Source organism: Prionailurus viverrinus, chromosome C2 (genome assembly GCF_022837055.1).
Source record: "Prionailurus viverrinus isolate Anna chromosome C2, UM_Priviv_1.0, whole genome shotgun sequence".
Classification (NCBI taxonomy): domain Eukaryota; kingdom Metazoa; phylum Chordata; class Mammalia; order Carnivora; family Felidae; genus Prionailurus; species Prionailurus viverrinus.
In genome coordinates, this window is record NC_062569.1 from 84,075,843 (window position 1) to 84,091,345 (window position 15,503).

The 15,503-nt window shown below is 41.7% G+C and overlaps 1 protein-coding gene across 2 annotated transcripts in view; it reads left to right on the forward strand.

Annotated features, from left to right (window-relative positions):
* The first annotated feature begins 13,397 nt into the window (after positions 1 to 13,397).
* The window catches only part of LOC125175770 (phospholipase A and acyltransferase 1), a 76,261-nt gene continuing 74,155 nt past the window's right edge, over positions 13,398 to 15,503 (forward strand). Inside the window, exon 1 of one of the 2 annotated variants that reach the window (XM_047876602.1) lies at positions 13,398 to 13,638. The gene's annotated coding sequence lies outside the window, so the exon portion shown is untranslated. The remainder of the gene's footprint in view (positions 13,639 to 15,503) is intronic. The other variant, XM_047876601.1, reaches the window with a different exon arrangement.

Genomic DNA, 15,503 nt, shown 5'->3' on the forward strand with positions numbered 1-15,503 from the left:
AATGAATATATGGTTGATCCTTAAACAATTAGGGGGTAGGGCCACCAACCTCCCATGCATATAACTTTTGACGCCCTCAGAATTTAACTACTAATAGCCTCACTGTTGACTAGAAGTTGACTGATAACATAAGCAGTCAATTAATGCATATTTTGTATGTTATATGTATTAGATACTATATTCTTACAATAAAGTAAACCAGAGAAAAGAAAATGTTGTAAGAAAATCATACAGAAGACAAAATACATTTATAGTACTATATTTATAAAAAAAAACTCCATATATATGTGCACCCAAGCAGTTCAAAGGTCAACTATATTTTGCAATGTTCTATAACATACAAAAGTTGAAGGTGTTTAAGAAATATACTGGGGTTTTAGAAATGTATTGATTTATTCCAAGCCCAGACAAATTCCAGTTGGACATTTTGGTTTCAGTAATCAATCTACACAATCAGGCTCGGCAAGGGTGATTCAGGTAATTTATTACAATAACACAAATCTCCCACCATGTGCCTATCTTGGAGAGCAATAAAGATGAAAAAAAAGGTTGCTTCCCTTTCTTTTTGTTCAATTCAAATCCAAATGCTCTTGGCTAGTTTATTTTAATTAAAGCTAGAAAAAAACTCTGAAATCTCCAGATTTCATTTTAATCAATAAACTCAACATTTTTTCTACTTAAAATTTATTTTTCTGAGTTTTATTAAAAATAAAACAAAGTGAATGTAATTAATGACACAACTTTCTGTAGTTGGGACACTAATCTAGAGTGACATGTCTGTGAAACAGAGATGAAACCAAAAAAAAAATTCAAGTAATCTTTATATCAGTTAGGATTAGTTTTGGCTGCTTATGAGAGGAAAACCAAAATAATATCTACTTAAACACTTGGGATTTGTTTTTTTTCTAATGCAAAAGAGGGTGGAGGAGGTTGTCCAGTGTTGACATGAATGTTCCAAAAATAATTAGGATCTCAGATACCTTCTCTCTCTCTGCATATGGCTCTCATCCTCAAAGCCATTGGTGATCCAATCCAACTACTGGAGCTCCAACCTTGTCCAAAACACACATAAAAGAAAGAAAAAAAGCAAAATGAAAGAAAGGTGCACCTCCCAGTGGTGTGAACTCCCTTTTCTGGAAATACCACAAAATTATAATAGGATAATGCTTCCATTATCATCATATTGCTCAAAACATAGTTACATAGCTACACATAGCATCAGGGGATGCTGGGAAATGTAAGTTTCAGATGGACATATTTCCAGTTCAAATAAGAGTGGGATTCTTTTACTGAGAAAGAAGTAAAGGTTTTTGGATAGGCAATTGACCACTGTATGACAATCTGAAAAATAGATAATCATCCATACAGAATAAATGTACAGCTGAGGTTTCTTTTACCCAAATAACTCTGTCAATAAACCTCTGGGAATTTTAGCTGCTGGTAGGCCTCACACAGGCCAGGGCCCAACTGAGAGTTAAGCAAGCACTCAGGCTGTCGAGTCAGGCAGAGTTGGGTTCGCATTCTCTGTCTATGCTCGGTAGATGTGGGAGTTAATTTTCCTCAACTGTAAAATAGGGCTATCAAGGGAACTTGCCTCAAAGGACTGTTGTGGGTGAAGAGAATGTAGGACAATCCCTGAGGACTGTGCCTAGTATAGGGTGAGCCCTCTAGGTATGTTAGCCACTGTTATTCTCTACTACAGCTTTCTTTGTCATTTAACCCATGTGGCTTTTAATGACTTGAGTCAAAATAGATGTCTAGTCCTAATCTAAGCAGAATAAGACTATGTGTCCTATTCTATGTCTGACATAGAGCCATTGCATTGCTCAAGGGATAGAAACAGAAGTGTCCATGCAGGTTAGTTACTCACCTCTCTGAGAGGTGCACAGACATTTCTAGAACATGGTTTCTATTTGGCCTATAGTCAATGCTCAGTAATCCTCATGTGTATAAACAGAGTCCAGACATGTGGTCTCACTTATAAATGGTACCAATGGTAGCAACTGGTCAATACACTTTGGGGACTAGCTTCTAAATGTCCCCGGTTACTGGCGGTAGAGGTTGGTCTTTCATCTGGAAAACAGACTATGTCTGAAGCATCGCATTTAATTTGATCTTCCTGAAGATATTCCTCTACTTTAGACATTGTATTTAATTTTAATTTCTGGAAGAAAACACAGTTGTAGAAAACCTGAGACAGCCAGGATTAAGGAATAAATAATGCTGTATTACTACCCTCTATCCTCCCCGGTGAATTTTCTATTTTCGAAAGTGATTTCAAATTCTTTACAGCCTCTGAGCTTCATAAGAATCCAGCAAGTTCGGCAGGGCTGGGGAAAGGATCATTTTCCTTGTTTTGCACACGAGGAAACAGCTCTAAGTGGCCTACATTAAGTCATATGGATTTCAAGCTGCAGAGCCAAGACCAGAATTCAGGCCTTCTGACTGCAAGCCAGTGCCTTTTCAGCTCTGCCAGAAAGCAAATCAGCGGGGAGGCTGCTGAACAGCTTCTGAGTTGTCAGAAAGCAGAGTTTGCAAGTGGCTTCTGAAGCAGTACAGGTGACAGCAGGTGAGACAGGGCAGCTGTTTTTATCAGATTATAATTTTGTGTTAGAAGCAGCCATAGAACATCCTTCATTTGCCCTCGAGGAGTTAGCGAGGTACACCTTCCTTTCATTCCTATCTGAGGTCTTACAGGGACATGGTATCAGAGCAGTATGAATTGGCACTTGTGATTAGCAAAATGACTCCCAGGTGCGAAGTGCCAAGTGATCGTAGGGAGACAGAGAATAAAGCAACGGCGAGCTTGTTCCCTTTTTCATTCCTGCAACAATGAATCCCATATGATTAAATATAACCACCCAATACCTGCAATCCTGAGTCAGCCATTAGGGACAGGAATGTGAGTAATAGGCCACAAAAGTATCAACCGTTTCGATACTGAGGAGGCCACAGAAGAGAGAGAAGCACTATGACAAGCATTGTTCTAGAAAGTTACCGATAAAGTGGAATGAAAAGAGAGGGAAATGCTGTTCATTTTCAGAATGGTAATATTCGAACTGGGCCTTGAAATATGAGGAGCTTTTTCCATTGAAACAGGAGGCAAAAGGGCATAATGGACATGGAGACAAGATGACATCTGTCATGGTCAGGGAATTTTAAGTAGTTCAAAGGAGCCTAGAACATATGGTGTAGGACTGGAGGTGGCAGGGGAGGAGACGGGGGAAGAGAGCTGGAAATGGGAGGTGAAGTCTGAAAGCTGTAATGGGATCTAATAGCAAGGCCAAAGTGAAGGGCTGGGGAATTTACACTTTATCTCGCAGGTGGTAGAGAAGTGTTTAATCAGGGGAGGGACGTGATCATATCTGCGTTAGAAACAATTCTAAAAAATGGATGCTTCTTCGGTAGCAAAGCTCTTTTTGTATTTCCTTTCCCTTAAATTTGCTTCTACTTGTTTATGTATTTTTTTCAGTAGTTTCCAGGCATTCTGGAGATACCAGTGCTCTTTCAAACCAGTCAGTGATTTATCTACAATGGTTAACCTGGATATTCATAACAGACCATTAAATATCAGTGCAAAGAGCACTGGGCCATGCACTACGCAGTCACTCAAGTGCACATGGAGGGGACTGCTTTGCAGCTGCCATGCCACAAGCCAGAGCACTCTCAGGTATGTCCATGTCCCTGGGCCCTCATGGGCCAATTTACTGCAAATAACCTCCCTGTGCTTTATATGCAAAATCCTAGGCTCTGGCCTCCAAGCTGACAGTATTAGCTGGGTAAGACAGATATTGAGAATCAGTAGCAGAAGGATCCTTAAGACTTCTTACAGCAGTAAGCTGCAGAGAATCCCTACTCCAAGTTTAACATTAAGAAGCTGTGCTTCAGATGGCCCTGGGAAGAGTTAAAGGTTAGTTACTTGTTAGGAAGAGGAGGAGGTGGAGGAGAAAAGAAAAAAGGGCTGCTTTAAGCAGCCTAGAAGATAGAAGATACCTGTTCAACTGGTTCTATGTTCCAATTGAATCAATCAGTTTGAGCAGAGAAAGAAATAAGATCAGCTGAGTTAAAATCTTGGTTTCAATGATTTAGTGTCCTGGATTGAATGACTGCTTTCTGGCTAAATTTTCCGGCCAGTTTAGTGATGAGTTGAGTTTTATGTACAGTCCAAACAAGACAGAAGTGGGCATCTGTGATCTGTTTTATGCAAGGCAATGTCTGATTTTTTTTTATGTTTACTTATTTTTGAGAAACAGGGAGAGAGAGAAAGAGCACTCATATGTGAGTGGGAGAGGGGCAGAGAGAGAGGGAGACACAGAATTGGAAGCAGGCTCCAGGCTCTGAGCTGTTAGCACAGAACCTGATGCGGTGCTTGAACTCATGAACTGTGAGATCATGACCTGAGCCGAAGTCGGACACTTAACTGACTGAGCCACCCAGGTGCCCCATAAGGCAATGCCTTTTATATATTTTGAGATAAATCGCATTCTACAATGTCTTACTGATGGGGTTTCCTATCCTCTTTTATTTAGAAAGAAAATATCTACATTTTTTCTATGTCCTCAAATTGACATTGTCAAAGTTTTGTTTCCACGGTGTTCATTCAAGTGTCCACTCACTGACCACTTAATCTACTTTGGGCAACAACAACAATAATAACTAAATCTATATAGCATTTGCCAAGCATTACTCTAAGTATTTATTATTTACTAATTTGTTTAATCCTCCCATTAACCTAGAGGATAGGTTTTCATAGCAAATAGGAAAATTAGGGTACAGGGAGGTGAAGGAACCTGCCCCAGTCACAGTGCTGTGCACGGCAGCGCTGCAGTATGAAGCCAGGCATCTGGTTCTTCCAACTTCTCACAGCACATCCTGGTCAAAGGTCAGTACATGACAAGCACTAGAAATTGGTGGAGAATCAATTATCTCAAGGGCAACGTGTTCTACCTTTATTGTCCAATCTCTTTTGATTTTCTTTTTTTGATAACTCAACTGAAAGCCCTTTTTTAACAGATTGGAGAAAGTGCCAATTTGATGTTAAGATGCACTATGTGTGAACAAAGGGCAACCAGTCTGTGTCCTTATCCCAGATGTCACATGTGACAAAAGATTTCACAGCCAGGGGTGATTTTCATTAATTCTATTTTACCTGTTTCTCATCCACGCTTTGTTGCAAAAGATATCTAAGTGGCTAAGCATTTAAATGTCATTTATTTTAAAATGTCTGCCTCACATGTCATCCTAAATGTCATGACAAAGCACGTGAAAAGCTCTTCTTCCTCCTTGAAAGGCTACAGAAGGAAACAGCAGGATCACACACTGTCTGAGCGATCACATCAGGTGGGGTTTACGTGTGAGTCTGCTAGTGCTGGAATCTTCTATGCTTTCAGACATTCTGATTTTAGGGCTCTGGGACTCTGAGCCATTATTCTCTTCTGTGCCAGAGAACTGGAGTCCCGTGGCACAGAATGATTGAGATTAAAAGGTAGGGAAGCTCTCCTGATCTCCTCTCCCTGACCTGGAGTCCCGTACATGTGGCTTTCTCATCTACTGCCCCAGACTTCAAACCTACACTTCTTCACTCTGTGGTTGAGATATTAAGCCACTAATACCTCATGAAAGATGTGAAGAGGGGAGTTTATTCGAGTATGGCAATCTTAGTGTCTCTTCCACATTCCCTTCGAACTAGGAGTACACTGTCCCAGGCCACAGCATCAACCTTCCCAGAACCAGGCTTTGGTAAGCTATTTGAGAAGAAAAATAAATTCCTATGGAACATTCTGAGTGTACGATTTACAACGTTATGCAAAAAGCCAGTCTTGGTTCTTTTGCAAAGCATAGATCAAGGGAAGTGAAATAGAGTAGGAAATTATCCCCTCTGGCTCCTGTCCTCACCCCAGAAAATCCCTCCCTCCAGCCCCATTAGCAAACAGCTGTGTCAGTCCCTCAGCACAACGACTTTTTCTCAGCTTTTCTTCTTTCATCCTGTTCTGAGGTATGCATGCCTTTGACCATTTTCCTTCATCTGTCTACCCAGTTCTCTCCTTGGTGTACTCACCCATCATTACGTAAGTATTTTTCCAGTAGAATTACATAAGTGTTTTTCCCCATAATGATTTATAAATGTTGTTGTTAATGAAACAGTGATTAAAATGGAAAGATAAGTCTTATAAATGGCTCCACTTTCAAGATGTGAAAGGTGGGGAAAGCAGGAGCATGACACGGTGAAAGTACTCTATTGATTGCCTCTGGATCTCATGGTTTATCACTCAACCATGTGATATGAGCAGGATGTACTAAGCATGCCATTTTATTGGCCTGGTGATTTTATTAATCATACTGTTCTCCCTTGCCTGTCTCTCTCTCTCTCTCTCTGAAGGCTAAAAATGCCAAATAGTTTCTCAGTATTTCTCAAGTACTGTAGATTGTGGTAGCCCTTGACCCAATTCTAGTCAGTAAAAGTTGAAAGTAGTCTACTGGAAGATTCTAGAGGAGGTACTTGTCTCCATGTTAAGAAAGAAGTACAGAAAGAAAAAGGTACTGTCCCTACTTCTACCTACTTCTCAAGGTGGTTGTGTGATGACATGATGGTTGGAGCAGCTGCAACCATCTTGCAGCAAGGAGGAGAACACCAAGGGGATTTCAAGATCACTGACAGAGGAACTTAATGTCATTCAGTTGCTGAAGTATTCCTTCAACCACCATTTATTGGATGCTTGTGTGTGTGTGTGTGTGTGTGTGTGTGTGTGCGCCAGGCACTGTACTAGTGCTGGGACTCATTTGTTCACATATATGAAATAAACAAAATCCCTGTTTACAGGGAACTTACATTTTAGTAGGAGGAAAGGCAGCCAATATTAAATACATGTCAGCTGAAGTTAAGAGCTGTAAAATGTTAAGAAGAATAAGGGATCTGGAGAGTGATGGGGGTGAAATTTTAGATAGGTTGATAAAGGAAGGTCTGATAAAATGACATTTGAGATACCCAAAGGAAGCAAGGGAGGTAGTTATGCAGATATTTGGGGCATAGGAAGGAGTGCTTCAGGAAGAGGGAATAGCCTATGCAAAGGCCCTGAGCAGCAGGAAGACCAGAGAGGCCAGAACTGAGTGAGCAACAGAGAAAATGGAGGAATGAGGTAAGAGATGGCTGGCATCTAGATCATTTAGAGGCTAGGAAACTAAGGTAAGGATTTTAGATTTCATTCTGAAGGACATAAATCTTGGGAAGGTTTTGTGCAGGAAAGCAACATAGTACTTATATTTAAGCCACTTTTTAATATGGTGTTCTCTTACTTGCAGCTGAAACTCTTTGAAAGTATTCCTGATGTAGCTGGAAGCAAAACTACTATTTCTTCATATGTTCTTTTCTTCCCAGTTTTACAAGTTCAAACCGAGTCATTACAGTCCTGAACCACTGTAAACTCTTAGACAAGGATTTATCTATAAAATTTGCTTAATTATTGAAGTCCATTACAAATAGAATAGACTGAAAGAAAACTGAAGCCCAGAGAGCTTAGATGATTTGACAAAAGTCACACAGCCAGTTGAGTATCGATATTGTAACTCAGGTTGTAATCTGAGTTCAGTTTACAGCAAAAGAAGAAGATAGTAATACAAAATGGCTTCAGCTATTTTTCCATTATAGTTGGAAGTGGCAAAGCCAATTCCTAGATACTTAACAGGCTTTGTCTCGAATCCAGTGTTCTTTCCCTGGCAAACTGTGTATCCTGCATGGTTTACCGGGTCTCACAGTGCGGGTGCTCTGCCTCATTGCCTCTCTGGAAGCCAAGATAAAGAACGGGGTCAATTTACTTACTGGGATTTTGCCATGAAGATTTGGATTGGAGAAAAGGATAGAAATCTGGCCTGGAAAAAGAAGGATAATGTAAAGCATTTTTTTTTTTTTTTTTTTTTTAGGAAAGAATCAGTTCTGTTAATTTCTTTATTCTGGTGAAAAGTATGGCGGGCCAATTGCAAGACTGAGCCAATATGGTGTACAGGAAATGATGAGAAACAGATCCCTTGTGGAGACTGTGGATAGCTTCATTAGAGCAGAGCCATCCAGTAGAAATATAACGCTAGCCACATAAGTAATTTTAAATATTTTTGTAAGCACATTAAAAAAGTACAAAGAAACAGGTGAATTAAAGTCATATACTTAGTTTAACTGAATATATTCAAATATTATCATTTCAAAATGAGACAAACCACATTATAAATGCCCAGCGGTTGCATGGGACTGAAAGCTACCACACTGGACAGCACATTTTCAGAGAGCTAAACATGAAAATATTTTAAAAGAGAAAACTTCCGTGATGAAACACAAAGGATAAAACACAAAGTCTTTTTAAGAAGTCAGTAATGCGGGGCACCTTGGTGGCTCAGTTGGTTGAGGGTCCGACTTTGGCTCAGGCCATGTTCTCACTGGTTCATGAGTTTGAACCCCACATCGGGCTTGCTGCTGTTAGCCTGTCAGCAGAGAGCCAGCTTTGGATCTTCTGTTCCCCTCTCTCTGCTCCTCCCCTACTTGTGCTCTCTCAAAAATAAAAACATTAAAAAAAAACCCTCAATAATGTTACCTGTTTCAATGCATTTCATAAAAACACAGACCATTTCTAAGTCATTAAAATCTAGAATACTATTCGAGAAAGAATCCAGGACTTGGCAGTGAAGAGGAAATAGGGGCTAATAATAACCCATCAAGGTTGATATAAGGACCAAATGAGATGATATGGATGTTTTCAAAAATAGAACACTGTAAATATGCCTCCGTAAATAGCAAAAGTTGCTCTTATTTTATTAGAATATTGGTCTTTGTTTATGTAAACACTTCAAATATCTTTAGATGATTCTTCCCTTCTGATATTTTTATGCTCTTTGCTTTTGAAGCACTTATACATTTGGAAGCATTGACCAGGAACGCATTCAAATTCCCAGGAATAGTCAGTCTGATAAAAGCTTGTAACATTTTCTCCCACCAATCAAGAAATATCTGAATGTGCACACATGGAAAATCTAGAGACTTTCTGAATGTAGCCAAAAACGTGGAGTGGGGGAGGGAAATGCTAATGGTTTCTCAAGTCTTTTCTGGTCAAATATCTGATTTAAGGACACTGTATTCTGAGAGACAGAAATATAAATATATACGTTTATACATATATAAACATGTTTTTTGTCCATAATGTCTGAGATTCTGCATTTTACTGTAATTACGTTTAGCAAGAGAAAAACATCCACGCGTGTTCTGAGCGGCTCCCAGCAATCTGTCAGCTTTTCACAGCGTAGTAACCTACTGATCGCTTCCTCAGCCCTTCAATAAGTACGTAGGCTGCGTGCGTGTGTGCTTACAGAACTTCACAGGTTTCCATGGATACAGGAATTTTAGTGCTAAGGCGCATTTACTATCGCTTTTCTTGTCACCAAGAGTCCTGTAAATACTTGTGTTCTAAGATTTTGTGCAGAAATTTAGCATTTTATAGAGGACCAAGTCAGAATTACCTTTTCCCAAATGCATTGTCTGATTTCCCCTTAGGGCAAAGTCCCTGAAATCCTTTATATTTGTGGCCTCTTTTTAGTGATGTGTTTTCATTTATTAGACTAATAAAAGGCAGTAAAGGCTTAACTGCATTGTCAGTATCACTTTTAAGTGGCAGATATTTATACTATGTAAATGTTACAATTAATAAATGAGACAACTGGCTCTGAGTTGAAAATGGAAGAGGAAAATAGGGAAAGCAGAAATAGGAATATTATGTATATATTAAGCCATTTCTCTGGCTGAATATGGTGAAATTTAAGTGTTATTTCCAAGGATACCCTGGTATATCTATTCACCAAGCATAGTTTGAATTTACTGTTATTTATATTGTTTTTGTATATTTTAAGACCTTTCCACAGATCTGATGATGGCAAGCTATGTGTTATTTTTCCTGTTTTGCACATGTATAGCTCAGGCTTAGAAAGTTTCAGGAACCTTCTGTGTGTACTATGTCACACAGCTAGCAAGTGGCAGAACTGAGATTAGAACCCAAGACTCTTGTCTTGACTCACCATCCAGGGCTTTTCCATTGCCTCTTTTCTTGGGTGGAATGCAGGCAGCTTCTTCTAGAAGGCATGCCCATTTACTTCCTTCCTTGACACATGCTGATAGGTTTCTGTGCCTCTGACCTGGTCCCCGTTAAACCATTCTTTTCTCTACCCGTTGTCTTGATGTCCCCAGCGACTCAGTTCAGCCTAATTTACCAAGCTTAGTCATTTCAAATGCACACTACCACTCAGAAGCAGTAATCACAGACAGATCACATAGCGTGGATGTACACTACATGAGGAGTCTTTAGGGAAACAAATCTCTAGATCCATTCATACTGACCAAGAATGTACAAGGCCAACTGGATGAGAGGCTTGGGCAATTTGTGTAAAAATCTAGTCTGAGTAGACACGAGCCTGGATATTCCAGTCAAGAAAAAAGTTTTTACTTTAATAGCATGGGTTTCGGGGCACAGGGTCAAAACTATTTGAGTGACTGTCTCAGCTCTCACTTGCCATGCTCATGTAGCCAACAGCCTCCAATATCATCATCTTAGCAAGTATCTCAGGCAAGGCCACGAGATCTTTTTAAGACCATCTTTTTTGCACCAGGCCTCATTCACCTCATATTTGTACAGGCCTTTTGGTTTTGTGGGGTTTGGCATGTGGGTTTCTTTCTAATTTTATTTTTTTTAATCTAAAAGGAAAACTCTGCTTTTGCTGTCTAATAAAGAGAAAGTCTGGGTAGAGGAAGACCTCTCCACAAACAGGCCTGATCTTGGTCCAATCCCCACAGACACTGAATGAGGAACTTCATGGCTTAGATCTCAGGGCAACTGCCAGGACGTGAGTAGTCATGGATTTGTTAGGAGGATCAAATGATACAAAGGATATGAAAGTACTTTGCTGATTGTGTGTGTGTGTGTGTGTGTGTGTGTGTGTGTGTGTGTGTAAAATATCCACACAGAAAAAAGTTGTCTCGAGCATTCTGTCTGACATCACACAATGCCAATCGGTTTTAGCCTTTATGTATTAAAACACAAATAATGATTCCCTTTGTCACAGCGCTTTCCCTGGAATGTGAACTTTATTCAACAACCAACATGACTAAATCATCTTCTTTGTAGTTATTTCAACGTTTTTCAACTCTTCCAACCCAGTTAGGCAACAACTGGGGTGCCGTGCACGTGGTGCCTCACTTAATATAACAGCCAAAATAATGGCAAATGGTCCTTTGGTTGTAATCTGACATCTGTTCCCATCGTACACCACGTGCAGCCCATGAGATCCCAGGATTACAACCCTAGATTCAGGTAAACTTTGGCTATAACTGCCCACGGTTCATTCCTCATTCTTTCTGACTGGAAATTTGAATTCTGGGCTGCTCATCCATAGAGTACCATTGAGTGATTAACCATCACTCCAATCTGTAGAAATGAAGAGAGAACTCCGGGTTCTCCTGAGCTACAACGCTTTCTCTGTTTTTCCTACAAATCTCATTCAGATGTCAAATTGAATTTACCCTAAACCAAATGCATTTTCTCTATACCTGGCAGGGATCTGGAAGTAAAATCATAAGATTTATTTCATTTTAATTCTATTATGATGCATTTAATCACAAATACCCCCAAAATGAAATGATAATTTATCATTTTGCCCTGACTGGAGCAATCCTCCTTGGTTCACACTCATGAATCCATAATACAGAGAGGAGACTGGATGATTAAGTGTCCGATTAGAGAAAACAGATTAACCTGGCAAACATAATAAATTTAACTCATAAGCAGGATGGCTTTATAAATGTTCACAATAACTCTCCTGTAGAAAATCATGAACCACTTCCTTCAGTGATGACTCAATTGAAATAGTTGAGGAACATAAAGTAAATGCATGTTTATGGCTTTCTCTCCCAGACCTTAAACGAGGATTGAAAGGCATATCTGATTCAGTTTAGGACTCTAAAAACATATTAAATAGGGAACATGTAATAAAAATATAAGCTCGAAAAAAACTCACAAAGCCACAACCTCTCAAGTGTTCTAGTTTCCACTTTGCCAGTAATTGTACCCAGATCCCTGATGCTTTCGATGTCTTTTTTACCTTCTCTATGTCTCCAAAGTTGCCAAACCCAGACTCACTTTCAAACCATGCAGATTCACCCTTAATCTTGACAGAACCTGATTCCTTTATAAAGGCAGCTGCATCTTTACATAATTCTTATCCCACTGTGGCAACACACACAAAATTAGCAAGCTATTTCAGCCTCTGAATCCTGCCTTTCAGCTGAGATTCCATTTAATTCAGAGTAAAAATCTAGGTTCTGACTTGTTTGCAGGAAAGTCCTGTGCAGAGCTCCAAAAAGTTCATTTAGCAGTCCGTCTGGCTTTCCTTACTTAGCTGGCTAGTATTCCTGGCCTCCCTTTTCTTAGCAGTGAGAAAGGGGATACTCTTCATGCCCGGCTCTATTTTTAACTCAGACGGTTTTATTTCTGGAAGCCTCTGCTGGCCTTCCAGGCCTGAAAGAGAGTCAGTTAGGCCCTGCTCTGTCACGTGCACCTAAGTCACGCTGAATAAGGGACTTGCAGAACCAGACCTTTGGTGGGGGAAGGGCAGACGAGGTGAGGGGGAATGAATGGGCTGCCTGAGAGAGAGAGAGAGACTTCTGTCTTTAAGGAAGGCCCCACCCCATCAGGATCCAGGTAAATTTGCCCCTGGGAGAAACTAATACCTGGCTGTAGCGGGAGGGCACACTCTTCTTTCCTTTCTCCTTTCTCTCCCCTTCCCACTCCGAAGTTGATCCTAGGCTAGAGGGTGGTAACAGGGAGGGGTCCAAAGGGAACGGGGTCCATGTGTGTCCTCACAGCCTTTGGGCTCTGGATCAGGCTCACAAGCGCTCACCGTGTGGGTAGGTGTGTGTGTGTGTGTGTGTGTGTGTGTGTGTGTGTGGTGGGAAGCCGGGAGGGAGGGTTTCTAAGGCCACTCCCTTTCCCCACCTTTGCTGAAAGACCCAGCTGCTTTCTTGGGGCGCAGGGACTATGGGTCCTTTCCTGGGTAAAGGAATTTGTGCCACGCTAGAAGGGTGTGTACAGCTAGCGGTGAGTGTGCATTCATGACGAGTGTCTCCCCAAGTCAAGTTCGCAACTGCAGCCCCTAGCACAGCCCTTGGGACCATCAAAGTTTGATGTAGGAGTGTCCTAGGGGCTGGGAGCGGAGGACTGCAGTCATTGGTCGGATTCCATGCTGGGGCTGCGCTTTGACCGCTGTGTGTCTGTGAGTTACCGCGCGCGCGCGCGCGTACGTACAGATCAGGTGTTCTGTTGGGCTCCTCCAGGTGAGGGTGGGGACCCAGGCGGTGGCGCGGGCGGGTGCGGAAGACTTGAGCGTGCGCAGCAGTGTCCGAGGCGCCAGGACAGCTCCTCGCGGTGGGGTTGGCGTTGGCGCTGGAGGGCTGGCGCTGAGTGGGGGTGAGCTGCTGTGGCCTTGACCTCCCCAGGGAGCAGATGGAGTGGGCCCGTGGCCAGTAGCCGAAGAGGCAGCAGCTGCGAGGCCAGGGAGACCCCAGGACCCCAGCAGCTGCCGCCGGTGGGAAAGACGACCCGGACCCCAAGCAAGGTGTGCTGGGGGTGGTGGGGAGGACCTCTAGGCTTCCAGACAACCTTGTTTGCACCACCTGTCAAATACCCCTCTTTGTTACAAATTGGAGAACTGAGTCCACAGGGAGAGACTCAGTCTCCAAGTCACACAGTTATTAAGTGTCCGAATCATGACTAGAAAACTGGTCCTGCCCAAAAAGGCTTTTTAATTTATTTTTTATTTTTTTATATGAAATTTATTGTCAAATTGGTTTCCATCCAAAAGGCTTTTTTAAACCCACCGTCCTCACTGGATGAATATGGATTATAATACAAGTAATTAGCATTATAAGATATTAGGTGATATTACTTTGGCTTTCAAGACTATTAATATGATTTATGTGCTGGAAAAACCCAGCCACTCTGTCCTCCCTGGGCTTGAGCTTCTCATTCCTTCATTGATTAGACATTTACTCAGCAGTTATTTGTGCCAGGCGCTCTGCTAGCAACTGAAGGTATAGAGACAAACGAGAACCAGCAGAAGAAATTATTCCCGGGACACCAGTAACTGACGCCAGGTCAGTGGGAAACACAATGGGTGTTAGATAAAACGCACCGCGAAACTCCCAAGGAGATGTCATTTCTGGCCGACTGCAAGAAGATCTTGGAGAGGAGGTGGCATCTGACCTGGATCCCCAAGAGTGGGGCTTTGGGGGGCATTTGGAAATGGGCACTGCACTCCAGGTAGAAGGTGCAGTGTTAGCAACGAAATTCCAGGTAAGTGTGAGGAATAATGAATAGTTTGGTTTTCCTGGGATGCAGTGATGAAAATATGGAGGCAAGGTGGGGAGTCAGTAGTGGGGAGCCTTGGAAGGATTCCAGGCAGTGGCTGAGGATAGTTCATCTGGTTGGGAGGATGGTTCACTTGGCAGTGAGGTGGAACCCTCAGCTGCAGAGTGAGGATGTCTGACCAAAGATCCTTAGAGCTCTGAGGGGCTGTGAAGTAGTCATTCTGAGACTGCAGAGCTTCATGGGGCCATTTCAGTGTAGGAGGACCAAGGATGGAAAAAATGCAGCTGAAAGGGTTCAAATCACATTGGGAGACTGTTGGACTAGGGATGGTCTGTGGTAGTATTTCAGACTTCCACAGCATTCTTGGGAGTAGTTTGTGAAAAAGTGCTCTTAGTATTCCTGTAACACAGGTGGCCTCATGGACACGAACAGAAGTTAATCAGCCTGTCCCTATCTGTTCAGGGGGGCAGTTATATCTTTTGGGACCAACAGGGTGCTATGAACAGAGTAGCCTGTTTCTTGTACAAAGATTACAGACTTACCTTCATGCCCCTCTTGATGATAAACTAGATAAACAAATCTGTGCAGATGAACTGTTAAAGTATTTTTTTATCTTAAAGGTGACACACACAGATCATAGTAGAGGACTTCATAAATGCATCTTTAATGGGTTCTGTGTTAACTCATGTTTATGAAGCACAATATTATCTTGTGCCCAAATGAAATGGGTAGACGTGGCCCCTGCCTATCGACTTACCCAACCAGACGGGTTATAGCCATTTCCCTAATGTCTGAGTCTAGGTACCTTCTAGATGCTTCTAGCCCCACCTTGACACCTCTCCTGCAGGACAAGAGCAGGGATTCCCCAAGGTCCTTTTCCCATTACTCACTAGTTCTGCATATAAATGTTTAAACACTTCCTGTATTGTTACATGAAATGTTTATTCTTTGTGCTTTTGCAACTTCTCTACACAATGGGTTTTTGAGAAGAGGGAAAAATGAAATGTCGTTTAGTAATAATTCCTTTGGTTAGTGATGTGAATCAGTGGTATAAAGCAGGAACACGCAGTCTAGAATAAGAAGACAGACCTGGGATTGAGCTCTATCTCTGTC